Source organism: Ambystoma mexicanum, chromosome 4q (genome assembly GCF_040938575.1).
Source record: "Ambystoma mexicanum isolate Mex_15411 chromosome 4q, UKY_AmexF1_1, whole genome shotgun sequence".
NCBI lineage: Eukaryota > Metazoa > Chordata > Amphibia > Caudata > Ambystomatidae > Ambystoma > Ambystoma mexicanum.
This window is the reverse complement of record NC_090928.1, coordinates 526,528,995-526,541,494: the sequence shown is the minus strand read 5'-3', so window position 1 is coordinate 526,541,494 and position 12,500 is coordinate 526,528,995. Positions and strand designations below refer to the sequence as shown.

The 12,500-nt window shown below is 39.6% G+C and overlaps 6 non-coding genes across 6 annotated transcripts; all 6 read left to right on the top strand.

Annotated features, from left to right (window-relative positions):
* Positions 1-23: 23 nt before the first annotated feature.
* TRNAK-CUU (transfer RNA lysine (anticodon CUU)) lies at positions 24-96 on the top strand. Its single transcript has one exon. It is a non-coding gene; the product is annotated as a tRNA-Lys (tRNA).
* A 1,093-nt stretch (positions 97-1,189) lies between these two features.
* On the top strand, positions 1,190-1,262 carry TRNAK-CUU (transfer RNA lysine (anticodon CUU)). The gene has a single exon. It is a non-coding gene; the product is annotated as a tRNA-Lys (tRNA).
* A 102-nt stretch (positions 1,263-1,364) lies between these two features.
* On the top strand, positions 1,365-1,437 carry TRNAK-CUU (transfer RNA lysine (anticodon CUU)). Its single transcript has one exon. It is a non-coding gene; the product is annotated as a tRNA-Lys (tRNA).
* A 423-nt stretch (positions 1,438-1,860) lies between these two features.
* TRNAK-CUU (transfer RNA lysine (anticodon CUU)) lies at positions 1,861-1,933 on the top strand. Its single transcript has one exon. It is a non-coding gene; the product is annotated as a tRNA-Lys (tRNA).
* Positions 1,934-2,356: 423 nt separating this feature from the next.
* Positions 2,357-2,429, top strand: TRNAK-CUU (transfer RNA lysine (anticodon CUU)). Its single transcript has one exon. It is a non-coding gene; the product is annotated as a tRNA-Lys (tRNA).
* An 8,973-nt stretch (positions 2,430-11,402) lies between these two features.
* TRNAK-CUU (transfer RNA lysine (anticodon CUU)) lies at positions 11,403-11,475 on the top strand. The gene has a single exon. It is a non-coding gene; the product is annotated as a tRNA-Lys (tRNA).
* The last annotated feature ends 1,025 nt before the right edge of the window (positions 11,476-12,500 follow it).

The following is a 12,500-nucleotide window of genomic DNA, read 5'->3' as shown; positions in this document are numbered from 1 at the left end:
GAAAACTATAGGCATCCAAAGGTGCCCGGCTAGCTCAGTCGGTAGAGCATGAGACTCTTAATCTCAGGGTCGTGGGTTCGAGCCCCACGTTGGGCGAAAACAACAAAAATTGTAGTGCTTTTGACCAAAAAAATAGAAATTGAAAGTCTCTTTGCAATATTTTCATTGTTAACATGCAATATATGAATGCATGTCTGGATGATGTGTAATGGAGCAATACCACACCTTAATGTATTCACTGTAAAAGAAAAAGTATGTATCATCTTACTATAAAATAAAGTGGAGAAAACACAAATAAGGCTTTTTTCCACACAGGTTTAATCGGCTATTTCCTGATATTCTTCAATGCGTTCTGATATTGACTGGTAATTGTGTTTGATACTTTCTTAGACTATTTCTGCCTCTGGCTGATGTGTATTTTCTTTCCAAACTCCACCAGAGCCTATGATTACACAGCATCCTATCTGTGGAAAACGGCAGTGCAGGGATAGGGAAGAAAACTATAGGCATCCGAAGGAGCCCGGCTAGCTCAGTCAGTAGAGCATGAGACTCTTAATCTCAGGGTCGTGGGTTCGAGCCCCACGTTGGGCGAAAACAACTAAAATTGTAGTGCTTTTTGACCAAAAAAATACATCCTATCTGTGGAAAACGGCAGTGCAGGGATAGGGAAGAAAACTATAGGCACCCAAAGGAGCCCGGCTAGCTCAGTCGGTAGAGCATGAGACTCTTAATCTCAGGGTCGTGGGTTTGAGCCCCACGTTTGGCGAAAACAACTAAAATTGTAGTGCTTTTTGACCAAAAAAATAGAAATTGAAAGTCTCTTTGCAATATTTTCATTGTTAACATGCAATATATGAATGCATGTCTGGATGATGTGTAATGGGGCAATACCACACCTTAATGTTTTCACTGTAAAAGAAAAAGTATGTATCATCTTACTATAAAATAAAGTGGAGAAAAGACAAATAAGACTTTTTTCCACACAGGTTTAATCGGCTATTTCCTGATATTCTTCAATGCGTTCTGATATTGACTGGTAATTGTGTTTGATACTTTCTTAGACTATTTCTGCCTCTGGCTGATGTGTATTTTCTTTCCAAACTCCACCAGAGCCTATGATTACACAGCATCCTATCTGTGGAAAACGGCAGTGCAGGGATAGGGAAGAAAACTATAGGCATCCAAAGGAGCCCGGCTAGCTCAGTCGGTAGAGCATGAGACTCTTAATCTCAGGGTCGTGGGTTCGAGCCCCACGTTGGGCGAAAACAACTAAAATTCTAGTGCTTTTTGACCAAAAAAATACATCCTATCTGTGGAAAACGGCAGTGCAGGGATAGGGAAGAAAACTATAGGCATCCAACGGTGCCCGGCTAGCTCAGTCGGTAGAGCATGAGACTCTTAATCTCAGGGTCGTGGGTTCGAGCCCCACGTTGGGCGAAAACAACTAAAATTTTAGTGCTTTTTGACCAAAAAAATAGAAATTGAAAGTCTCTTTGCAATATTTTCATTGTTAACATGCAATATATGAATGCATGTCTGGATGATGTGTAATGGGGCAATACCACACCTTAATGTATTCACTGTAAAAGAAAAAGTATGTATCATCTTACTATAAAATAAAGTGGAGAAAACACAAATAAGACTTTTTTCCACACAGGTTTAATCGGCTATTTCCTGATATTCTTCAATGCGTTCTGATATTGACTGGTAATTGTGTTTGATACTTTCTTAGACTATTTCTGCCTCTGGCTGATGTGTATTTTCTTTCCAAACTCCACCAGAGCCTATGATTACACAGCATCCTATCTGTGGAAAGCGGCAGTGCAGGGATAGGGAAGAAAACTATAGGCATCCAAAGGAGCCCGGCTAGCTCAGTTGGTAGAGCATGAGACTCTTAATCTCAGGGTCGTGGGTTCGAGCCCCACGTTGGGCGAAAACAACTAAAATTTTAGTGCTTTTTGACCAAAAAAATAGAAATTGAAAGTCTCTTTGCAATATTTTCATTGTTAACATGCAATATATGAATGCATGTCTGGATGATGTGTAATGGGGCAATACCACACCTTAATGTATTCACTGTAAAAGAAAAAGTATGTATCATCTTACTATAAAATAAAGTGGAGAAAACACAAATAAGACTTTTTTCCACACAGGTTTAATCGGCTATTTCCTGATATTCTTCAATGCGTTCTGATATTGACTGGTAATTGTGTTTGATACTTTCTTAGACTATTTCTGCCTCTGGCTGATGTGTATTTTCTTTCCAAACTCCACCAGAGCCTATGATTACACAGCATCCTATCTGTGGAAAGCGGCAGTGCAGGGATAGGGAAGAAAACTATAGGCATCCAAAGGAGCCCGGCTAGCTCAGTCGGTAGAGCATGAGACTCTTAATCTCAGGGTCGTGGGTTCGAGCCCCACGTTGGGCGTAAACAACTAAAATTTTAGTGCTTTTTGACCAAAAAAATAGAAATTGAAAGTCTCTTTGCAATATTTTCATTGTTAACATGCAATATATGAATGCATGTCTGGATGATGTGTAATGGGGCAATACCATACCTTAATGTATTCACTGTAAAAGAAAAAGTATGCATCATCTTACTATAAAATAAAGTGGAGAAAACACAAATAAGACTTTTTTCCACACAGGTTTAATCGGCTATTTCCTGATATTCTTCAATGCGTTCTGATATTGACTGGTAATTGTGTTTGATACTTTCTTAGACTATTTCTGCCTCTGGCTGATGTGTATTTTCTTTCCAAACTCCACCAGAGCCTATGATTACACAGCATCCTATCTGTGGAAAGCGGCAGAGCAGGGATAGGGAAGAAAACTATAGGCCCCCAAAGGAGCCCGGCTAGCTCAGTCGGTAGAGCATGAGACTCTTAATCTCAGGGTCGTGGGTGCGAACCCCACGTTGGGCGAAAACAACTAAAATTTTTTAGTGCTTTTTGACCAAAAAAATAGAAATTGAAAGTCTCTTTACAATATTTGCAATATTTTGATTGTTAACATGCAATATAGGAATGCATGTCTGGATGATGTGTAATGGGGCAATACCACACCTTAATGTATTCACTGTAAAAGAAAAAGTATGTATCATCTTACTATAAAATAAAGTGGAGAAAACACAAATAAGACTTTTTCCCACACAGGTTTAATCGGCTATTTCCTGATATTCTTCAATGCGTTCTGATATTGACTGGTAATTGTGTTTGATACTTTCTTAGACTATTTCTGCCTCTGGCTGATGTGTATTTTCTTTCCAAACTCCACCAGAGCCTATGATTACACAGCATCCTATCTGTGGAAAGCGGCAGTGCAGGGATAGGGAAGAAAACTATAGGCATCCAGAGGAGCCCGGCTAGCTCAGTCAGTAGAGCATGAGACTCTTAATCTCAGGGTCGTGGGTTCGAGCCCCACGTTGGGCGAAAACAACTAAAATTTTAGTGCTTTTTGACCAAAAAAATAGAAATTGAAAGTCTCTTTGCAATATTTTCATTGTTAACATGCAATATATGAATGCATGTCTGGATGATGTGTAATGGGGCAATACCATACCTTAATGTATTCACTGTAAAAGTAAAAGTATGCATCATCTTACTATAAAATAAAGTGGAGAAAACACAAATAAGACTTTTTTCCACACAGGTTTAATCGGCTATTTCCTGATATTCTTCAATGCGTTCTGATATTGACTGGTAATTGTGTTTGATACTTTCTTAGACTATTTCTGCCTCTGGCTGATGTGTATTTTCTTTCCAAACTCCACCAGAGCCTATGATTACACAGCATCCTATCTGTGGAAAGCGGCAGAGCAGGGATAGGGAAGAAAACTATAGGCCTCCAAAGGAGCCCGGCTAGCTCAGTCGGTAGAGCATGAGACTCTTAATCTCAGGGTCGTGGGTGCGAACCCCACGTTGGGCGAAAACAACTAAAATTTTTTAGTGCTTTTTGACCAAAAAAATAGAAATTGAAAGTCTCTTTACAATATTTGCAATATTTTGATTGTTAACATGCAATATATGAATGCATGTCTGGATGATGTGTAATGGGGCAATACCACACCTTAATGTATTCACTGTAAAAGAAAAAGTATGTATCATCTTACTATAAAATAAAGTGGAGAAAACACAAATAAGACTTTTTCCCACACAGGTTTAATCGGCTATTTCCTGATATTCTTCAATGCGTTCTGATATTGACTGGTAATTGTGTTTGATACTTTCTTAGACTATTTCTGCCTCTGGCTGATGTGTATTTTCTTTCCAAACTCCACCAGAGCCTATGATTACACAGCATCCTATCTGTGGAAAGCGGCAGTGCAGGGATAGTGAAGAAAACTATAGGCATCCGAAGGTGCCCGGCTAGCTCAGTCGGTAGAGCATGAGACTCTTAATCTCAGGGTCGTGGGTTTGAGCCCCACGTTGGGCGAAAACAACTAAAATTGTAGTGCTTTTTGACCAAAAAAATAGAAATTGAAAGTCTCTTTGCAATATTTTCATTGTTAACATGCAATATATGAATGCATGTCTGGATGATGTGTAATGGGGCAATACCACACCTTAATGTTTTCACTGTAAAAGAAAAAGTATGTATCATCTTACTATAAAATAAAGTGGAGAAAACACAAATAAGACTTTTTTCCACACAGGTTTAATCGGCTATTTCCTGATATTCTTCAATGCGTTCTGATATTGACTGGTAATTGTGTTTGATACTTTCTTAGACTATTTCTGCCTCTGGCTGATGTGTATTTTCTTTCCAAACTCCACCAGAGCCTATGATTACACAGCATCCTATCTGTGGAAAACGGCAGTGCAGGGATAGGGAAGAAAACTATAGGCATCCAAAGGAGCCCGGCTAGCTCAGTCGGTAGAGCATGAGACTCTTAATCTCAGGGTCGTTGGTTCGAGCCCCATGTTGGGCGAAAACAACTAAAATTCTAGTGCTTTTTGACCAAAAAAATACATCCTATCTGTGGAAAACGGCAGTGCAGGGATAGGGAAGAAAACTATAGGCATCCAACGGTGCCCGGCTAGCTCAGTCGGTAGAGCATGAGACTCTTAATTTCAGGGTCGTGGGTTCGAGCCCCACGTTGGGCGAAAACAACTAAAATTTTAGTGCTTTTTGACCAAAAAAATAGAAATTGAAAGTCTCTTTGCAATATTTTCATTGTTAACATGCAATATATGAATGCATGTCTGGATGATGTGTAATGGGGCAATACCACACCTTAATGTATTCACTGTAAAAGAAAAAGTATGTATCATCTTACTATAAAATAAAGTGGAGAAAACACAAATAAGACTTTTTTCCACACAGGTTTAATCGGCTATTTCCTGATATTCTTCAATGCGTTCTGATATTGACTGGTAATTGTGTTTGATACTTTCTTAGACTATTTCTGCCTATGGCTGATGTGTATTTTCTTTCCAAACTCCACCAGAGCCTATGATTACACAGCATCCTATCTGTGGAAAACGGCAGTGCAGGGATAGGGAAGAAAACTATAGGCATCCAAAGGAGCCCGGCTAGCTCAGTCGGTAGAGCATGAGACTCTTAATCTCAGGGTCGTTGGTTCGAGCCCCACATTGGGTGAAAACAACTAAAATTCTAGTGCTTTTTGACTAAAAAAATACATCCTATCTGTGGAAAACGGCAGTGCAGGGATAGGGAAGAAAACTATAGGCATCCAAAGGAGCCCGGCTAGCTCAGTCGGTAGAGCATGAGACTCTTAATCTCAGGGTCGTTGGTTCGAGCCCCATGTTGGGCGAAAACAACTAAAATTCTAGTGCTTTTTGACCAAAAAAATACATCCTATCTGTGGAAAACGGCAGTGCAGGGATAGGGAAGAAAACTATAGGCATCCAACGGTGCCCGGCTAGCTCAGTCGGTAGAGCATGAGACTCTTAATTTCAGGGTCGTGGGTTCGAGCCCCACGTTGGGCGAAAACAACTAAAATTTTAGTGCTTTTTGACCAAAAAAATAGAAATTGAAAGTCTCTTTGCAATATTTTCATTGTTAACATGCAATATATGAATGCATGTCTGGATGATGTGTAATGGGGCAATACCACACCTTAATGTATTCACTGTAAAAGAAAAAGTATGTATCATCTTACTATAAAATAAAGTGGAGAAAACACAAATAAGACTTTTTTCCACACAGGTTTAATCGGCTATTTCCTGATATTCTTCAATGCGTTCTGATATTGACTGGTAATTGTGTTTGATACTTTCTTAGACTATTTCTGCCTCTGGCTGATGTGTATTTTCTTTCCAAACTCCACCAGAGCCTATGATTACACAGCATCCTATCTGTGGAAAACGGCAGTGCAGGGATAGGGAAGAAAACTATAGGCATCCAAAGGAGCCCGGCTAGCTCAGTCGGTAGAGCATGAGACTCTTAATCTCAGGGTCGTTGGTTCGAGCCCCATGTTGGGCGAAAACAACTAAAATTCTAGTGCTTTTTGACCAAAAAAATACATCCTATCTGTGGAAAACGGCAGTGCAGGGATAGGGAAGAAAACTATAGGCATCCAACGGTGCCCGGCTAGCTCAGTCGGTAGAGCATGAGACTCTTAATTTCAGGGTCGTGGGTTCGAGCCCCACGTTGGGCGAAAACAACTAAAATTTTAGTGCTTTTTGACCAAAAAAATAGAAATTGAAAGTCTCTTTGCAATATTTTCATTGTTAACATGCAATATATGAATGCATGTCTGGATGATGTGTAATGGGGCAATACCACACCTTAATGTATTCACTGTAAAAGAAAAAGTATGTATCATCTTACTATAAAATAAAGTGGAGAAAACACAAATAAGACTTTTTTCCACACAGGTTTAATCGGCTATTTCCTGATATTCTTCAATGCGTTCTGATATTGACTGGTAATTGTGTTTGATACTTTCTTAGACTATTTCTGCCTATGGCTGATGTGTATTTTCTTTCCAAACTCCACCAGAGCCTATGATTACACAGCATCCTATCTGTGGAAAACGGCAGTGCAGGGATAGGGAAGAAAACTATAGGCATCCAAAGGAGCCCGGCTAGCTCAGTCGGTAGAGCATGAGACTCTTAATCTCAGGGTCGTTGGTTCGAGCCCCATGTTGGGCGAAAACAACTAAAATTCTAGTGCTTTTTGACCAAAAAAATACATCCTATCTGTGGAAAACGGCAGTGCAGGGATAGGGAAGAAAACTATAGGCATCCAACGGTGCCCGGCTAGCTCAGTCGGTAGAGCATGAGACTCTTAATTTCAGGGTCGTGGGTTCGAGCCCCACGTTGGGCGAAAACAACTAAAATTTTAGTGCTTTTTGACCAAAAAAATAGAAATTGAAAGTCTCTTTGCAATATTTTCATTGTTAACATGCAATATATGAATGCATGTCTGGATGATGTGTAATGGGGCAATACCACACCTTAATGTATTCACTGTAAAAGAAAAAGTATGTATCATCTTACTATAAAATAAAGTGGAGAAAACACAAATAAGACTTTTTTCCACACAGGTTTAATCGGCTATTTCCTGATATTCTTCAATGCGTTCTGATATTGACTGGTAATTGTGTTTGATACTTTCTTAGACTATTTCTGCCTCTGGCTGATGTGTATTTTCTTTCCAAACTCCACCAGAGCCTATGATTACACAGCATCCTATCTGTGGAAAACGGCAGTGCAGGGATAGGGAAGAAAACTATAGGCATCCAAAGGAGCCCGGCTAGCTCAGTCGGTAGAGCATGAGACTCTTAATCTCAGGGTCGTTGGTTCGAGCCCCATGTTGGGCGAAAACAACTAAAATTCTAGTGCTTTTTGACCAAAAAAATACATCCTATCTGTGGAAAACGGCAGTGCAGGGATAGGGAAGAAAACTATAGGCATCCAACGGTGCCCGGCTAGCTCAGTCGGTAGAGCATGAGACTCTTAATTTCAGGGTCGTGGGTTCGAGCCCCACGTTGGGCGAAAACAACTAAAATTTTAGTGCTTTTTGACCAAAAAAATAGAAATTGAAAGTCTCTTTGCAATATTTTCATTGTTAACATGCAATATATGAATGCATGTCTGGATGATGTGTAATGGGGCAATACCACACCTTAATGTATTCACTGTAAAAGAAAAAGTATGTATCATCTTACTATAAAATAAAGTGGAGAAAACACAAATAAGACTTTTTTCCACACAGGTTTAATCGGCTATTTCCTGATATTCTTCAATGCGTTCTGATATTGACTGGTAATTGTGTTTGATACTTTCTTAGACTATTTCTGCCTATGGCTGATGTGTATTTTCTTTCCAAACTCCACCAGAGCCTATGATTACACAGCATCCTATCTGTGGAAAACGGCAGTGCAGGGATAGGGAAGAAAACTATAGGCATCCAAAGGAGCCCGGCTAGCTCAGTCGGTAGAGCATGAGACTCTTAATCTCAGGGTCGTTGGTTCGAGCCCCACATTGGGTGAAAACAACTAAAATTCTAGTGCTTTTTGACTAAAAAAATACATCCTATCTGTGGAAAACGGCAGTGCAGGGATAGGGAAGAAAACTATAGGCATCCAAAGGAGCCCGGCTAGCTCAGTCGGTAGAGCATGTGACTCTTAATCTCAGGGTCGTGGGTTCTAGCCCCACGTTGGGTGAAAGCAACTAAAATTTTAGTGCTTTTTGACCAAAAAAATAGAAATTGAAAGTCTCTTTACAATATTTGCAATATTTTCATTGTTAACATGCAATATATGAATGCATGTCTGGATGATGTGTAATGGGGCAATACCACACCTTAATGTATTCACTGTAAAAGAAAAAGTATGTATCATCTTACTATAAAATAAAGTGGAGAAAACACAAATAAGACTTTTTTCCACACAGGTTTAATCGGCTATTTCCTGATATTCTTCAATGCGTTCTGATATTGACTGGTAATTGTGTTTGATACTTTCTTAGACTATTTCTGCCTCTGGCTGATGTGTATTTTCTTTCCAAACTCCACCAGAGCCTATGATTACACAGCATCCTATCTGTGGAAAGCGGCAGTGCAGGGATAGGGAAGAAAACTATAGCCATCCAAAGGAGCCTGGCTAGCTCAGTCGGTAGAGCATGAGACTCTTAATCTCAGGGTCGTGGGTTCGAGCCCCACGTTGGGCGAAAACAACTAAAATTTTAGTGCTTTTTGACCAAAAAAATAGAAATTGAAAGTCTCTTTGCAATATTTTCATTGTTAACATGCAATATATGAATGCATGTCTGGATGATGTGTAATGGGGCAATACCATACCTTAATGTATTCACTGTAAAAGAAAAAGTATGCATCATCTTACTATAAAATAAAGTGGAGAAAACACAAATAAGACTTTTTTCCACACAGGTTTAATCGGCTATTTCCTGATATTCTTCAATGCGTTCTGATATTGACTGGTAATTGTGTTTGATACTTTCTTAGACTATTTCTGCCTCTGGCTGATGTGTATTTTCTTTCCAAACTCCACCAGAGCCTATGATTACACAGCATCCTATCTGTGGAAAGCGGCAGTGCAGGGATAGTGAAGAAAACTATAGGCATCCGAAGGTGCCCGGCTAGCTCAGTCGGTAGAGCATGAGACTCTTAATCTCAGGGTCGTGGGTTTGAGCCCCACGTTGGGCGAAAACAACTAAAATTGTAGTGCTTTTTGACCAAAAAAATAGAAATTGAAAGTCTCTTTGCAATATTTTCATTGTTAACATGCAATATATGAATGCATGTCTGGATGATGTGTAATGGGGCAATACCACACCTTAATGTTTTCACTGTAAAAGAAAAAGTATGTATCATCTTACTATAAAATAAAGTGGAGAAAACACAAATAAGACTTTTTTCCACACAGGTTTAATCGGCTATTTCCTGATATTCTTCAATGCGTTCTGATATTGACTGGTAATTGTGTTTGATACTTTCTTAGACTATTTCTGCCTCTGGCTGATGTGTATTTTCTTTCCAAACTCCACCAGAGCCTATGATTACACAGCATCCTATCTGTGGAAAACGGCAGTGCAGGGATAGGGAAGAAAACTATAGGCATCCAAAGGAGCCCAGCTAGCTCAGTCGGTAGAGCATGAGACTCTTAATCTCAGGGTCGTTGGTTCGAGCCCCACGTTGGGCGAAAACAACTAAAATTCTAGTGCTTTTTGACCAAAAAAAGACATCCTATCTGTGGAAAACGGCAGTGCAGGGATAGGGAAGAAAACTATAGGCATCCAACGGTGCCCGACTAGCTCAGTCGGTAGAGCATGAGACTCTTAATTTCAGGGTCGTGGGTTCGAGCCCCACGTTGGGCGAAAACAACTAAAATTTTAGTGCTTTTTGACCAAAAAAATAGAAATTGAAAGTCTCTTTGCAATATTTTCATTGTTAACATGCAATATATGAATGCATGTCTGGATGATGTGTAATGGGGCAATACCACACCTTAATGTATTCACTGTAAAAGAAAAAGTATGTATCATCTTACTATAAAATAAAGTGGAGAAAACACAAATAAGACTTTTTTCCACACAGGTTTAATCGGCTATTTCCTGATATTCTTCAATGCGTTCTGATATTGACTGGTAATTGTGTTTGATACTTTCTTAGACTATTTCTGCCTATGGCTGATGTGTATTTTCTTTCCAAACTCCACCAGAGCCTATGATTACACAGCATCCTATCTGTGGAAAACGGCAGTGCAGGGATAGGGAAGAAAACTATAGGCATCCAAAGGTGCCCGGCTAGCTCAGTCGGTAGAGCATGAGACTCTTAATCTCAGGGTCGTTGGTTCGAGCCCCACGTTGGGTGAAAACAACTAAAATTCTAGTGCTTTTTGACAAAAAAAATACATCCTATCTGTGGAAAACGGCAGTGCAGGGATAGGGAAGAAAACTATAGGCATCCAACGGTGCCCGGCTAGCTCAGTCGGTAGAGCATGAGACTCTTAATTTCAGGGTCGTGGGTTCGAGCCCCACGTTGGGCGAAAACAACTAAAATTTTAGTGCTTTTTGACCAAAAAAATAGAAATTGAAAGTCTCTTTGCAATATTTTCATTGTTAACATGCAATATATGAATGCATGTCTGGATGATGTGTAATGGGGCAATACCACACCTTAATGTATTCACTGTAAAAGAAAAAGTATGTATCATCTTACTATAAAATAAAGTGGAGAAAACACAAATAAGACTTTTTTCCACACAGGTTTAATCGGCTATTTCCTGATATTCTTCAATGCGTTCTGATATTGACTGGTAATTGTGTTTGATACTTTCTTAGACTATTTCTGCCTCTTGCTGATGTGTATTTTCTTTCCAAACTCCACCAGAGCCTATGATTACACAGCATCCTATCTGTGGAAAGCGGCAGTGCAGGGATAGGGAAGAAAACTATAGGCATCCAAAGGTGCCCGGCTAGCTCAGTCGGTAGAGCATGAGACTCTTAATCTCAGGGTCGTGGGTTCGAGCCCCACGTTGGGCGAAAACAACTAAAATTTTAGTGCTTTTTGACCAAAAAAATAGAAATTGAAAGTCTCTTTGCAATATTTTCATTGTTAACATGCAATATATGAATGCATGTCTGGATGATGTGTAATGGGGCAATACCATACCTTAATGTATTCACTGTAAAAGAAAAAGTATGCATCATCTTACTATAAAATAAAGTGGCGAAAACACAAATAAGACTTTTTTCCACACAGGTTTAATCGGCTATTTCCTGATATTCTTCAATGCGTTCTGATATTGACTGGTAATTGTGTTTGATACTTTCTTAGACTATTTCTGCCTCTGGCTGATGTGTATTTTCTTTCCAAACTCCACCAGAGCCTATGATTACACAGCATCCTATCTGTGGAAAGCGGCAGAGCAGGGATAGGGAAGAAAACTATAGGCTTCCAAAGGAGCCCGGCTAGCTCAGTCGGTAGAGCATGAGACTCTTAATCTCAGGGTCGTGGGTGCGAACCCCACGTTGGGCGAAAACAACTAAAATTTTTTAGTGCTTTTTGACCAAAAAAATAGAAATTGAAAGTCTCTTTACAATATTTGCAATATTTTGATTGTTAACATGCAATATATGAATGCATGTCTGGATGATGTGTAATGGGGCAATACCACACCTTAATGTATTCACTGTAAAAGAAAAAGTATGTATCATCTTACTATAAAATAAAGTGGAGAAAACACAAATAAGACTTTTTCCCACACAGGTTTAATCGGCTATTTCCTGATATTCTTCAATGCGTTCTGATATTGACTGGTAATTGTGTTTGATACTTTCTTAGACTATTTCTGCCTCTGGCTGATGTGTATTTTCTTTCCAAACTCCACCAGAGCCTATGATTACACAGCATCCTATCTGTGGAAAGCGGCAGTGCAGGGATAGGGAAGAAAACTATAGGCATCCAGAGGAGCCCGGCTAGCTCAGTCAGTAGAGCATGAGACTCTTAATCTCCCCCCCACGTTGGGCGAAAACAACTACAATTTTAGTGCTTTTTGACGAAAAAA